Raw genomic sequence first — 15,382 nt, 5'->3', positions numbered from 1 at the left:
TTTCGGCAGATCAAAACTAAAAGAGCAGTCCAGTAAAGTCACCTCAGCCTGATGGCAAGGGAGATGAAGATATTTAAGCCTGACTTGCAGTTCTTACAGTTCTATTTAAATTATATAACCTGTCAGTCTAGCTGCTTGAAAGAGGCACAAGGGACATAAAATTGGAAGCATTTGGAATTGGTATAATAGACTAGGAAGATACCTTTTGAAAATACTGACCCTGCTGAGCAATGATGAAGGTTAGATATGTTGCAGAATTAGATCTCCTTTGATTGTTCCTGGTATAAGGGAATAATTGGTCTTATGAAGGGTCTGTGTACCAAATTATATAAAGGCTGAACTTGCCCACTTAAACAGACAACTGTCTCTGGTTCCTGAGGAAAGGAGTTGACCTACTGCTTGTATCTTGGGATAATTAATTTTATATCCAGGCAAGTCACTATACTGCTTAATACATGCCTTCATGCACAGTAATGGCACACAATATTTGGATGCAAATAGCAGGAAATCATCTGCATATGGCAAGATCTTCTATTCCACCCAGCAGCTCATAGAATTACATTAGAATACTGCACAGAATGTACACCCCACAACCAGGCCTTTTGACATAACTGGTCTATGCTACTGTTCTTGCTCCATACAAGACTGCTTCTAATGCTATTGTTATGTATTGATGTGTTATAAGGAGTGGCCGGTTAGCTCAGTTGGTTAGAGCGTCGTGCTAATAACGCCAAGGTCGCGCGTTTGATCCCCGTATGGGCCATTTCAGTGTGTTGTTGCATGTTCAGCCATGAACTAATTGAGTGGTGGTGTGGCCTAGAAGGGCTGAATGGCTGACTCCTGCACCTATTTTCTATGTATCTATGTATTGTCCTGGTACCTTAAATGTAATATAAGCACAATGATAACCACAGAGGGCGCTGTGGTGGGAAACCTGGAAGTACCTGCAACAGGCACTATAAAAGGCTGACCACCACACCTGAGAAGGCACTCTGGAGCTGAACAATAAAGGACGAAGGTCACAGCAGTTAGATTAACACCAGACTGTGTGGAGTCAGTGATTTGTGTGCTACATACACCACAGCGATCAGCAATAGATTTCTACACCTTTCTCCTTCATGTGTTTATCTAGCTTTCCCTGAAAAGCATTTATGCTTCATACACCACATTGACGACAAGGAAGCTGATGAACGCCACACAACCATGACTACTCTGGGCTAGCTAAAGGGTTTTACCGTGCGCAATGATTGGGAGGCCTTTACGGAAAGGCTCGAGTACTACTTCACAGCAAACGACCTGACGGAGGACACGGACGCAATGAGATATTGCTCTCCAGTTGTGGAGATGAGGTTTACTGTCTCGTCAGGGATTTGCTGGCACCCAGGAGCGTCAGGGACAAGTCATACGAGGAGCTGACTGAACTCATTCGTGACCAGTTGAAACTGAAGGAGAGGCATCCTCACGGCCAGATAAAAATTTTACCATCACTGCTACCTGAGGGCCAGGATGCCACCAAATATGTTGTGGACCTCAGGAGACTCGCGGCGCACATCTTGACGAGGCCTTACAGGACGTTTTTGTTATGGGGATTGGCCACGAGGGCCTCCTTCACAAGCTGCTAGCCACGGAACCCACAGTCACTCTGACAAAGGCCATCATCATCAGCCGGGCACATATGACCTCGACTTGCAGCACCAAGCAAATAATCCACACAGTCTCGAACCCGGCAGGCACTGTCCACAGGATAGCGCCCACCACGGACAAAACTGCAGAATGTGGCTCTGCCAGAGGCAGTTTTGACCTCGGGGTCCTGGAGCTCAGAGTCCGCTGAGGGGGGCCAATCAAGCAGCACCATGCTGGCGTTTTGGAGGAAGCCATGGGGCTCACCAGTGCAGGTTTGCAGAGTACACGTGCAATACTGCCACACGAAAGGCCACCTTCAGCGTATGTGTAAAAGAAATCGGATTCATCATGTGGCTGAGGAGATGGGGGATGATCCACCATTCAGCGAGGAGCAGGCAGAAGATGATGAGGTGTTGGGACTGTACACGTGTACCGACGATTCGCCCCCAGTGATAAGGGAAGTAAAAATTAACGGAGTCCCTGTGCGTATGGAAGTGGACACGGGATCGGGTCTGTCGTTGATGAATCGGAGAACTTTTGATAAACTGTGGATTAACCCAGCTGCACGACCCAAGCTGGTCCTGGTCATGACGAAGCTGCGTACCTACACCAGGGAACTAATACCCATTCTTGGCAGAGCGATGGTGCAGGTATCCCACGGGGACGAGACGCATGGTTTACCTTTGTGGGTCATTGCAGGCAATGGGCCAACACTCTTCGGCCGGAGGTGGATGGGGACGGTCCATGGGAGCTGGGAAGACTTCACCACTCCACAGGCTGCTGCTCCCCGGAGTGCTGCCATGCCCCGGGTCCCCAGAGAGCAGCGCCGGCCGAGTTGGAGCTGCAGCCTCAATCCACCCACAGGCAAGCAGAGCAAGCCCCAACCCCCGACCTCACACAGAGATCCTGAAACCTTAGCCCCCACAGGCAACCAGAGCAAGGCCCAGCCCCGGACCTCACACAGAGATCCTGCAACCTCAGCCACCACAGGCAAGCAGCCCTGTAGAGAGGGGCTTAGTGGGGGGGGGGGGGGGGCGGTGAGCCGGCGGGGTGCTGTGGGTGGGGTGCGAGGGATCCAGGATGGCCGGCGGATCGGAGGGGCCCACGCAGAGGGAGAGTCGGGCGGCGGCAGCAGCTGGAGGTTGGCGGCCACGAGTCGGGTGGCGGCAGCAGCTGGAGGTCGGCGGCCACGGCGGCTGCAGGGGAGGCGGCAAGTCAGGTAGCAGCGGAGGGGAGCGGAGGCTGCGGCGGCGGAGGGCATCCGGAGCGGCGGAGAGCGAGATGGCGGCGGCATCGTGTCCAGAGCAGCAGAGCATCAAAGATGGCGGTGCCCAAGGAGAAGCCTCGTGGAATCTTCCTGCATCAAAGATGACGCCTTAAAAAGGAAATGCACCCGGGAGTTTTAAAAGGGCCTTACCATGAGGTGGTCCCCACAAAGGACTTATGTAAGACAGAGCGAGTCTAAAATGAGCTATGTTAATGTGAGATGGCGAATTTGTAATAAGAATTAATATTTTAATTTTGAATAGCCACTGTATTTGTGTAAAATAATTAATATGAAGTACAATTAATGATAAGAGTGAACAAGGAAATCAGGGATCCGTTACCAGTCAATAACTAATTAATGTACCAGATAGCATGTACCATACTAACGCACTGTCTATGCCTACCTGCCTTCCGTTGGACAAATGTGATGTTATGTATTGATGTGTGTATCGTCCTGGTACCTTAAATGTAATATAAGCACAATGGTACACCACAGAGGGCGCTGTGGTGGGAAACCTGGAAGTACCTGCAACAGGCACTATAAAGGGCTGACCACCACACCTGAGAAGGCACTCTGGAGCTGAACAATAAAGGACGAAGGTCACAGCAGTTAGATTAACACCAGACTGTGTGGAGTCAGTGATTTGTGTGCACATACACCACAGCTATCAGCAATAGATTTCTACACCTTTCTCCTTCATGTGTTTATCTAGCTTTCCCTTAAAAGCATTTATGCTGTTTGCCTCAACTACTCCTTGTGACAGCAAGTTCCACGTTCTGACAACACTCCGGGTAAAGAAGTTTCTCCTGAATTCTGTATTGGATTTATTAATGACTATTTTATATTTATGACCCCTAGTTCTGGTCCCCAAGTTCTGGTCTTCGCCACAAGTGGAAACATCTTCTCTACGTCTATTCTATCCAACCCCTTCATAAATTTAAAGACTTCCTAGGTCGCCCCTCTGCCTTCCTTTTTATAAGAGAAAAGAGCCCCAGCCTGTTCAATCTTTCCATGATGGGTATAACCTCTCAGTTCTGGTATCATCCTTGTAAATCTTGAATCTCTCAAATGTTTGGGGAGCTGTGTATTTACATGGCAATGGGTTCAATGTTTTATACAACAACATTATTGTCGCCTTGAGTTGAATTCTATTCCACTGCTAATGCAACTCAGTATGTTGCTTTGTGTTAGTATTATCTTCAAAAAAAACTCCCATTTGGTTAATCAAAGATGAATATCACAGACTGAATTCAAGCTGATTATCTGGTAAGTTATTTTTTAGTACAGATATGCACTAAATGAGAGGGGAGATTGGTTAAAGAACAAATATTGCTGAGACTATCAAAAGATCTTAAAAATGCTCCACAGCCAATGAGTTATTTCTGATGCATAGTTACTGTTTTTTTGGTAGGCAAACACAGCAGCCAATCCTATGTACAGCAAAGTCCCAAGAACAGCAGTGAGATAAATGAACAGTTAATGGGCTAGAATTTAGGTTGTCTGCAAAAATGGTAGGTTTACACCAAAATTACCGTTTTTGCTGCGCTACCATTTTTAGGCCTAAATTTCAGCCTTTACGTCTGCCGGAAAAGTCGGCATTGCATGACAATTCATGGCGCAAACCGTCAGTTTTGGCAACTTTAGTCCAATGCCAGTAGCGCTGCAAGAGAGGCCTTGGGAGGGGGGAAAATCAAAAACATTTCAAAAAACATAAAAAACATTCACAAAACATTCACAAAGTCCTTACCTACTAAATCGCTGAAAAAGAATTAAAAAAAAACTTTAACTTACCTTTTCTGCAGGTCTTCATACTTACCGCTGCTGGCAGGGCTGCACCGATAGGTTTTACTTGTCGGTATTCTGGGCGTGGCAGAGAATGCCAAAAGGCTGATGGTAATGCAATCTGCGGCATTGCACGTCGTTTCACATCAGCGCACCTTTCCCCGGCGGTACGTGGAAACGCCACTGCAAAAAGGTGCCCGAAGATCCCGCTGACCCGGTTTTTGCCTCGCGGCGAAAACCCGGTCGCAAAGTCGGCAAAATTCTAGACCAATCTGGTTTTGTGGTGTTGGTTGAAGGATGAAAGTTGACCAAGACATCGGGAGAAATGGAGAAAGATTGCAAAGTGCTGCAGTACAGCGGGATCTGGGGGTATTTGTGCATGAAACACAAAAGGTTAGTGTTATGTATTGAATAAAGAGTCTGACCAGATACTGTGAGTTTAGGAACATAGAAGCATAGAAAATAGGTGCAGGAGGAGGCCATTTGGCCCTTCGAGCCTGCACCACCATTCAATAAGATCATGGCTGATCATTCACCTCAGTATCCCTTTCCTGCTTTCTCTCCATACTCCTTGATCCTTTTAGCCATAAGGGCCATATCTAACTCCCTCTTGAATATATCCAATGAACTGGCATCAACAACTCTCTGCGGTAGGGAATTCCACAGGTTAACAACTCTCTGAGTGAAGAAGTTTCTCCTCATCTCAGTCCTAAATGGCTTACCCCTTATCCTTAGCCTGTGTCATCTGGTTCTGGACTTCCCCAACATTGGGAACATTCTTCCTGCACCTAACCTGTCCAGGGCCATCAGAATATTATATGTTTCTATGAGATCCCCTCTCATCCTTCTAAACTCCAGTTAATATAGGCCCAGTCGATCCAGTCTCTAAGATGTCAGTCCTGCCATCCCGGGAATCAGTCTGGTGAACCTTCGCTGCACACCCTCCATAGCAAGAACATCCTTCCTCAGATTAGGAGATCAAACTGAACACAATATTCCAGGTGAGGCCTCATCAAGGCCCTGTACAACTGCAGTAAGACCTCCCTGCTCCTATACTCAAATCCCCTAGCTATGAAGGCCAACATACCATTTACCTTCTTCACCGCCTGCTGTACCTGCATGCCAACTTTCAATGACTGATGGACCATGACAGCGAGGTCTCGTTGCACCTCCACTTTACCTAATCTTCGCTATTCAGATAATATTCTGCCTTCGTGTTTTTGCCACCAAAGTGGATAACCTCACATTTATCCACATTATACTGCATCTGCCATGCATTTGCCCACTCGCCGAACCTGTCCAAGTCACCCTGCAGCCTCTTAGCGTCCTCCTCACAGCTTACACCGCCACCTAGCTTAGTGTCATCCGCAAACTTGGAGATATTACACTCAATTCCTTCATCTAAATCATTATTGTATATTGTAAATTGCTGGGGTCCCAGCACTGAGCCCTGTGGCACCCCACTAGTCACTGCCTGCCATTCTGCAAAGGACTCGTTTATCCCGACTCTCTGCTTTCTGTCTGCCAATCAGTTCTCTATCCACGTCAGTACATTACCCCCAATAACATGTGCTTTAATTTTGCAGACCAATCTCTTGTATGGGACCTTGTCAAAAGCCTTTTGAAAGTCCAACTACACCACATCCACTGGTTCTCCCTTGTCCACTCTAATAGTTACATCCTCAAAAAATTCCAGAAGATTTGTCAAGCATGATTTCCCTTTCATAAATCCATGCTAACTTAGACAGATCCTGTCACTGCTTTCCAAATGCACTGCTATTTCATCCTGAATGATTGATTCCAAAATTTTCCCCACTACTGATGTCAGGCTAAGCGGTCTATAATTACCCGTTTTCTCTCTCTCTCCTTTTTTAAAAAGTGGTGTTACATTAGCTACCCTCCAGTCCATAGGAACTTACCCAGAGTCGATAGACTGTTGGAAAATGATCACCAATGCATCCACTATTTCTCGGGCCACTTCCTTAATTACTCTGGGATGCAGACTATCAGGCCCCGGGGATTTATCGTCTTCAATCCCATCAACTTACCTGACACAATTTCCCACCTAATAAGGATTTCCTTCAGCTCCTCCTTCTCACTATACCCTCCATCCCCTAGTATTTGTGTCTTCCTTAGTGAAGACAGAACCAAAGTATTTGTTCAACTGGTCTGCCATTTCTTTGTTCCCCATTATAAATTCACCGGAATCTGACTGCAAGGGACCCACGTTTGTTTTCACTAATCTTTTTCTCTTCACATATCTATAGAAGCTTTTCCAGTCAGTTTTTATGCTCCCAGTAAGCTTCCTCTCATACTCTGTTTTCCCCCTCCTAATTAAACTCTGTGTCCTCCTCTGCTGAATTCTAAATTTCCTCCCAGTCCTCATGTTTTCTGTTTTTTCTAGCCAATTTATATGCCTCTTCCTTGGATCTAACACTATCCTTAATTTCCCTTGTTAGCCACGGTTGAGCCACCTTCCCTGTTTTACTTTTACTCCAGACAGGGTTGTACAATTGTTGAAGTTCATCCATGTGACCTTTACATGTTTGCCATTACCTATCCATGGTCAACCCTTTAAGTATCATTTGCCAATCTATTCTAGCCAATTCACGCCTCATACCATCGGAGTTACCTTTCATTAAGTTCAGGACACTAGTCTCTGCATTAAATGTGTCACTCTCCATCCTAATAAAGAAATCTACCATATTATGGTCATTCTTCCCCAAGGGGCCTCGCACAACAGGATTGCTAATTAGTCCTTTCTCATTACACATCACCCAGTCCAGGGTGGTTAGCCCTCTAGTTGCTTCCTCAACATATTGGTCTGGAAAACCACCTCTAATACACTCCAGGAAATCCTCCTCCACCATATTGCTACCAGTTTGGTTAGCCCAATCTATATGTGATTAAAGTCGCCCATGATAACTGCTGTACCCTGATTGCACGCATCCCTAATTTCTTGTTTGATGCTGTCCCCAACCTCACTACTACTATTTGGTGGTCTGTACACAACTCCCACTAGCATTTTCTGCCCTTTAGTATTCCGCAGCTCCACCCATACAGATTCCAGATCATCCAAGCTCAAGTCCTTCCTTTCTATTGCGTTAATTTCCTCTTTAACCAGTAACGCTACCCCACCTCCTTTTCCTTTCTGTCTATCCTTCCTGAATGTTGAATACCCCTGGATGTTGAGTTCCCAGCCTTGGTCACCCTGGAGCCATGTCTCCGTGATGCCAATTATATCATATTCATTAATTGTTGCCTGTGCAGTTAAGTCGTCCACCTTATTACGAATACTTCTCGCATTGAGGCACAGAGCCTTCTGGCCTGTCTTTTTAACACACTTTGCCCCTTTAGAATTTTGCTGTAATGTGGCCCTTTTTGATTTTTGCCTTGGGTTTCTCTGCCCTCCACTTTTACTTTTCTTCTTTCTATCTTTTGCTTCTGCCCCCATTCTACTTCGCTCTCTCTCCCTGCATAGGTTCCCATCCCCCTGCCATATTAGTTTAACCCCTCTCCAACAGCACTAGCAAACACATTCCTTAGGACATTGGTTCTGGTCCAGCCCATGTGCAGACCATTCAGTTTGTACTGGTCCCACCTCTCTCAGAACTGGTTCCAATGTCCCAGGAATTTGAATCACTCCCTTCTGCACCACTCTTCAAGCCACGTCTTCATCTGAGCTATCCTGCGATTCCTGCTCTGTCTAGCACATGGCACTGGTAGCAATCCTGAGATTACTACCTTTGTGTTCCTACTTTTTAATTTAACTCCTAGCTCCCTAAATTCACCTTGTAGGACCTCATCCCGTTTTTTACCTATATCGTTGGTACCTATATGTACCACGACAACTGGCTGTTCACCCTCCCCCTCAAAAATGTCCTACAGCTGCTCTGAGACATCTTTGGCCCTTGCACCAGGGAGGCAAATACCATCCTGGAGTCTCGAGTGTGGCCGCAGAAACATGTATCTATTCCCCTTACAATAGAATCCCCTATCACTATAACTCTCCCATACTTTTTCCTGCCCTACAGTGCAGCAGAGCCATCCATGGTACCATGATCTTGGCTGCTGCTGCCTTCCCCTGATGAGTCATCCACCGCAACGGTACCCAAAGCGGTGTATCTGTTTTGGAGGTGGATGACTGCAGGGGACCCCTGCACTACCTTCCTTCCACTGCTCTTCCTGTTGGTCACCCATCCCCTATCTGTCTGTGTAACCTTTACCTGCGAAATGACCAACTCACTAAACGTGCTATTCACGGCATCCTCAGCATCGCGAATGCTCCAGAGTGAATCCACACGCAGCTCCAGTGCTGCAATGCAGCCTGTCAAGAGCTGCAGCAAGATACACTTCCCGCACATGTAGTCGTCAGGGACACTGGAAGCGTCCCTGAGTTCCCACATAGCACAGGAGGAGCATGACATGTGTCCAAGCTCTCCTGCCATGACGTAACCCCTAGATTAACTTAATTTGGCAACAATAATGATAAAGGTTACCTACTGATAAAGAAAATAAAAATAAAAAATGCTCACCAATCACCAGCTAATCACTTACCCCCTTGGCTGTGATGTCACCCTTTGATTTCTTTCTACATCTTTTTTGCTTTCTCTCCCAGCTGCAGCTGCACCGGCTCACCTCTCCGACTGTTGGGCCTTTTGTAGGCCTCTCTGACGTCCCGCTGTGCCTCCTCCAACTCCCTGCTTGTCTCGCCGACGATTGTTGGGCCTTTTGTAGGCCTCTCCGATGTCCCGCTCCACCTCCTCCGACTCCCCGCTGGCCTCTCCGATGACTGTTGGGCCTTTTGTAGGCCTCTCCGACATCCCATTCCACCTCCTCCGATTCCCCCCGGTGGCCTCTCTGACAACTGTTGGGCCTTTTGTAGGCCTCTCCAATGTCTCACTCCGCCTCCTCAGACTCCCCGCTTGCCTCTCCGATGACTGTTGGGCCTTTTGTAGGCCTCTCTGACGTCCCACTCCGCCTCCTCCGATTCCCCCCGGTGGCCTCTCCGACGACTGTTGGGCCTTTTGTAGGCCTCTCCGACGTCCCGCTCCGCCTCCTCCGACTCCCCACTTGCCTCTCCGATGACTTTTAGGCTTTTTGTAGGCCTCTCTGACATCCCGCTCCGCCTCCTCCGAATCCCCGCTTAAAGTAAGGTGTGACCGCAGTCCTTTATTACAGGTGTCCACAGTGCCTCTCCAGCCTGTGAGGCCTCCTTATGTACAGGTGCTCCCAAGAGATTGTGGGATCCCTTGGGACTTCAGGGGATGAGGCCTCTTGTGGTTAAGCAAGGTATTTACATATATAACAACACTACCCCGCCAAAGTCAATAGTGTAACTATTTACAATGTGAGTCGATCTGGGGCCTTCCTTTCCCTGGTTGATCGTCTCGGTGCAAATGCTGGTTTTGGTGAGTCATTCGTTGGGCCCTCGCTGGGCTGCTATGCAGCTGGCTTGCTGGGCTGCCTGGCGTCATGAGTCCTGCTGGGCTGCTGCGGGTGACGGGTTCTGCTTCGTGGTCAACCGCTGGGTCAAAAAAGGTAGAGTCTATTGTGGGTTGCTCTGGATAGTCCGTGAATCTGATTTTCGTTTGGTCCAAGTGTTTCCTGTAGGTGATTCCATTTGAAAGTTTGACCAGAAACATCCTACTCACCTCTTTGGCCACGACAGTGCCGGGAAGCCACTTGGGACCTTGTCCATAGTTCAACAAAAATACAGGATCATTAATCTCGATTTCGCGTGACACATTTGCACGATCATGATATGTATTCTGTTGAAGCCGCCTGTTCTCTACCTGTTCGTGAAGATCAGGGTGGACTAACGAGAGCCTTGTCTTAAGTGCCCTTTTCATGAGCGGTTCAGCGGGGGGAATCCCAGTGAGCGAGTGGGCACTTGTGCGGTAACTAAGAGGACTTGGGATAGGCGAGTCTGCAGTGAGCCTTCAGTTATCCTCTTCAAGCTCTGCTTGATAGTTTGCACTGCTCTCTCTGCCTGACCATTGATTTAAACGGGGCAGATGTGACATGTTTGATCCCATTACGGGTCATGAACTCTGGGCACTGGTGAAGCACAGCCCATTGTCACTCACGAGGACGTCAGGCAGGCCGTGTGTGGCAAACATGGCCTGCAGGCTTTCAATGGTGGCAGCGGACGTGCTTGCCAACATTATCTCACATTCAATCCATTTGGAGTATGCATCTACAACCGCTCGGAACATTTAGCCAAGAACTGGCCTGCATAGGTGACATGGACCCTAGACCACCATTTGGAGAGCCAAGACCTTAAACTTAGTGGTGCCTCCCTGGGTGCATTGCTTAACTGTGAACATGTGTTATATTTGTGCACGCAGGACTCTAAGTCTGCAATGATACCGAGCCACCACGCGTGGGATCTGGCTATCGCTTTCATCATTACAATGCCTGGGTGGGTACTGTGGAGATCACTAATGAAAGTGTCCCTGCCCTTTTTTGGTAAATCTACCCGATTACCCCATAGAAGGCAGTCTGCCTGTGTAGACATTTCACCTTTGCGCCACTGGTACGGCTTTATTTCTTCCTGCATTTCTAACGGGACACTAGACGAACTCCCACGGAGCACACAGTTGGGGTCCTGGCTCGTCCAGGTTCTAATCTGTCGGGCGGTAACAGGTGATTGTTCACTCTCGAATGCTTCCATTATCATAACTAAATCTGCAGGCTGTGCCATCTCCACCCCTGTGGTGGGCAATGGCAGCCTACTGAGAGCATCGGCACAATCGGCAGATGGCGTAGCTGTATGCGGACAATGTGAATGCCCATCTCTGGATGTGGGCCGATGCATTCGTATTTATCCCCTTACTTTCAGAAAAGAGGGATATCAGTGGCTTATGGTCGGTTTCCAATTCAAATTTGAGCCCAACAGATATTGATGCATTTTCTTTACCCCATAAACACACGCTAACGCTTCTTTTTCGATCAGACTGTAGGCCCTCTCAGCCTTAGACAGACTTCTGGATGCATAAGCAACCGGTTGCAATTTCCCAGATTCATTAGCTTGTTGCAATATACACCTGACAGCGTATGATGACGCATCGCATGCTGGTACCAAACGCTTACATGGATCATACAAAACAAGCAATTTGTTTGAGCATAACAGTTTTCTAGCTTTTACAAAGGCATTTTCTTGGCTTTAACCCCATGCCCATTCATCTCCTTTACGCAGTAAAGAGTGCAGTGGTTCTAACAGTGTGCTAAGACCCGGTAAGAAGTTACCAAAATAGTTGAGGAGTCCTAGAAACGACCACAGCTCCGTCACGTTCTATGGTTTCGGTGCATTCTTGATTGCCTCCATCTTCGAATCGGTGGGCCTGATGCCATCCGCTGTGAATCTTCTCCCCAGGAACTCCACTTCAGGGGCCAGGAAAATGCACTTTGAGCATTTTAACCTGAGCCCCACATGATTAAGCTGACTAAGAACCTCCTCAAGGTTCTGCAGATGCTCGACGGTGTCCCGACCTGTGACCAAGATGTTTTCCTGGAAGACCACGGTGCGCAGGACCATCTTCAGTAAACTTTCCATGTTCCTCTGGAATATCGGCGTCGCTGATCGAATCCCAAACGGGTATCTGTTATAGATGAAGAGACCTTTGTGCGTGTTGATACAGGTGAGGCCCTTCGATGATTCCTCCAGCTCCTGCGTCATCTAGGCCGAGGTCAAGTCCAGCTTCGTGAACGTTTTTCCTCCCGCCAGCATCGCAAATAGGTCGTCTGCCTTTGGTAGTAGCTATTGTTCCTGCAGGGAGAAACGATTGATAGAATCTGTGGTGATTACAAAGTAACTGATGGTGCCATCTTCTTTGAGGACTGGAACAATCAGTCTGGCCCACTTATTGAATTCGATCGATGAAATGATGCCCTCTCATTGCAGCAGGTCCAGCTCCACCCTCTCTCTCATCATATACGGTGCTGCTCTCGCCTTGTGATGGACGGGTCGCGTCCCCAGAATTAGGTGGATCTGCACTTTTGCTCCTTGGAACTTCCCGATGCCTGGTTCGTACAGCGAGGGGAAGTTTTTTAAGACCTGGGCACATGAGGTGTCGTCGACGGGCGAGAGCACTCGGACGTCGTCCCAGTTCCAGCATATCTTCCCCAGCCAGCTCCTGCCGAGCAGCGTGGAGCTATCGCCCGGTACCACCCAGAGTGGTAACTTGTGCATCGCTCCATCGTAGGAGACCTTTACAGTAGCACTGCCGATTACGGGAATCAGTTCCTTTGTGTACATTCTCAGTTTAGTGCGAATGGGAGTCAGGACTGGCCTTGAGGCCTTGCTGCACCACAATTTATCGAAAGTCGTTTTGCTCATTATGGACTGGCTCGCGCCCATGTCCAGCTCATTGACACCGGGAGTCCATTTAATTCAACCTTCAACATTATCAGGGGACACTTTGTGGTAAATGTGTGCACCCCATATAACTCTGCCTCCTCGGTCTGAGCCCATATAACTCTGCCTCCTCGGTCTGAGGCTCTGGTTCGTCGTGATCCACCGTGGATCTGTCCTCCTCTGCAACATGGTGGTTTGAAGGATTAGCAGGGTTTGCAGCTCACCAGCACATACATTGGAGGTGTCCCATTGTTCTGCAGCCCTTGCAAACATATTCTTTGAAGCGGCATGAATGGAAACGATGATCACCTCCGCAGCGCCAACAAAGTGTTAATGGCCTTGCATTCACCAACCTTGATGGTGGACTCTGAGCCATCTGCCGACGTGCAGCTGCAGGTATGTGAGGCCTGCCCTGTGCATTACGATTTGAAAACAACATTACTTTGTTCACAGTACTTGCAGCAGCACTCATATGCTGAGAGATTTGTTTGGTATTGTTATTGGTGGCGATGAATGCTTGGGCTATCGTTATGGCTTTACTCAAGGTTGGGGTCTTTACAGTTAAAAGTTTGCGAAGTATTACTTCATGGCTAATGCCAAGTACAAAAAAGTCTCTGAGCATGTGCTCCAAATGTCCTTCAAATTCGCAATGTCCTGCAAAGCACCTTAGTTCGGCGACATAACTTGCCACTTCCTGGCCTTCAGACCTCTTGTTCATGTAGAACCTCTACCTCGCCATCAGAACACTTTCCTTCGGGTTTAGATGCTCCCAGACCAGTGATCATCATATGATTTCTCTGTGGGTTTCGCTGGAGCAAGCAGGTTTTTCATGAGGCCATACGTTGGTGCCCCGCAAACGGTGAGGAGGATCGCCCTTCGTTTTCCAGTGTTCACTTCTCCTTCCAGCTCGTTGGCCACGAAGTCTTGGTCGATTCCCTCCAAAAATTTCTCCAGGATGCCCACTGTTCTATGCATCGTTGCGGTCGGGTTTGTCATCTGTATCTTGTCGCCAGTTTTGTATTGAATAAAGAGTCTGACAAGATACTGTGAGCTTAAAGTAAGGTGTGACTGCAATCCTTTATTACAGGTCTCCAGAGTACCTCTCCAGCCTGTGAGGCCTCTTTTTTTACAGATGGTCCCAAGGGACTGTGGAATCCCTTGGGACTCCAGGGGATGAGCCCTCTGGTGGTTAAACAAGGTATTTTCAGGTTAACATATATAACAGTTAGTATGCAGGTACAGCAAGTGATCAGGAAGGCCAATGGAATCTTAGCCTTTATTGCAAAGGGGATGGAGTCTAAAAGCAGGGAATTCTTGCTACAGCTATACAGTGTATTGGTTTCCATGCAGTTTTGGTTTCCATATTTACAAAACGATATACTTGCTTTGGAGGCAATTCAGAGAAGGTTCACTAGGTTGATTCTGGGGATGAGGGGGTTGACTTATGAGGAAGGGTTGAGTAGGTTGGGCCTCTACTGATTGGAATTCAGAAGAATGAGAGGTGATCTTATCGAAATGAATAAGATTATGAGGGGGCTTGACAAGGTGGATGCAGAGAGGATGTTTCCACTGATGGGGGAGACCAGAACTAGAGGGCATGATCTCAGAATAAGGGGCCGCCCTTTTAAAACTGAGATGAGAAGAAATTTCTTCTCTCAGAGGGTTGTAAATCTGTGGAATTCGCTGCCTCAGAGAGCTGTGGAAGCTGGGACATTGAATAAATTTAACACAGAAATAGACAGTTTCTTGAACGATAAAGGAATAAGGGATTATGGAGAGCGGGCAGGGAAGTGGACCTGAGTCCATGATCGGATCAGCCATGATCGTATTAAATGGCGGAGCAGGCTCGAGGGGCCGTATGGCCTTCTCCTGCGCCTATTTCTTATGTTCTCATGTAACTCCCCTACACTTCAAATAGTGTTACTTGATCTTTCACATCCATCTGAACACCTAGTTGAGGTGGACAGGGCCTTGGCTTAACATCTCAGCTGAAAAATGCAATCTCCCTTAATACTGCACTGAGGTGTTAGTCTAAATTATGTGCTCCAGTCCTGCGGTTGGGCTTCAACCTATGACTCAGTGATTGAGAGTGCTGCTTCAGAACTAAAGTATAGCACTAAAGTATTGCTTCCTGCTTTGAAAGATAGATCATCTGAATGTCCTGTTTTTTCTGAATTTTAATCGGGGTCAATTCAATAAGACGGGGACTTTTATTTTAGCATTGAGAGGTTGTCCATGCAACAGTCAATGCCCTGTGGGAGATTTGTATGGATATGGGTTGTAGCTACATTACTTCAATTCCAACAATGTCTGCAAGCAATCTTTTGTAACTTATTCATTAGATTACCCAA

The 15,382-nt window shown here is 47.6% G+C and overlaps 1 non-coding gene across 1 annotated transcript; it reads left to right on the top strand.

Moving 5' to 3' along the window:
• The first annotated feature begins 689 nt into the window (after positions 1-689).
• trnai-aau (transfer RNA isoleucine (anticodon AAU)) lies at positions 690-763 on the top strand. Its single transcript has one exon. It is a non-coding gene; the product is annotated as a tRNA-Ile (tRNA).
• The last annotated feature ends 14,619 nt before the right edge of the window (positions 764-15,382 follow it).

Source organism: Pristiophorus japonicus, chromosome 4 (assembly GCF_044704955.1).
Source record: "Pristiophorus japonicus isolate sPriJap1 chromosome 4, sPriJap1.hap1, whole genome shotgun sequence".
In the NCBI taxonomy this organism is placed as follows: Eukaryota; Metazoa; Chordata; class Chondrichthyes; family Pristiophoridae; genus Pristiophorus; species Pristiophorus japonicus.
Note: the sequence above shows the minus strand (reverse complement) of the source record. Positions and strands in the feature narration are given on the sequence as shown.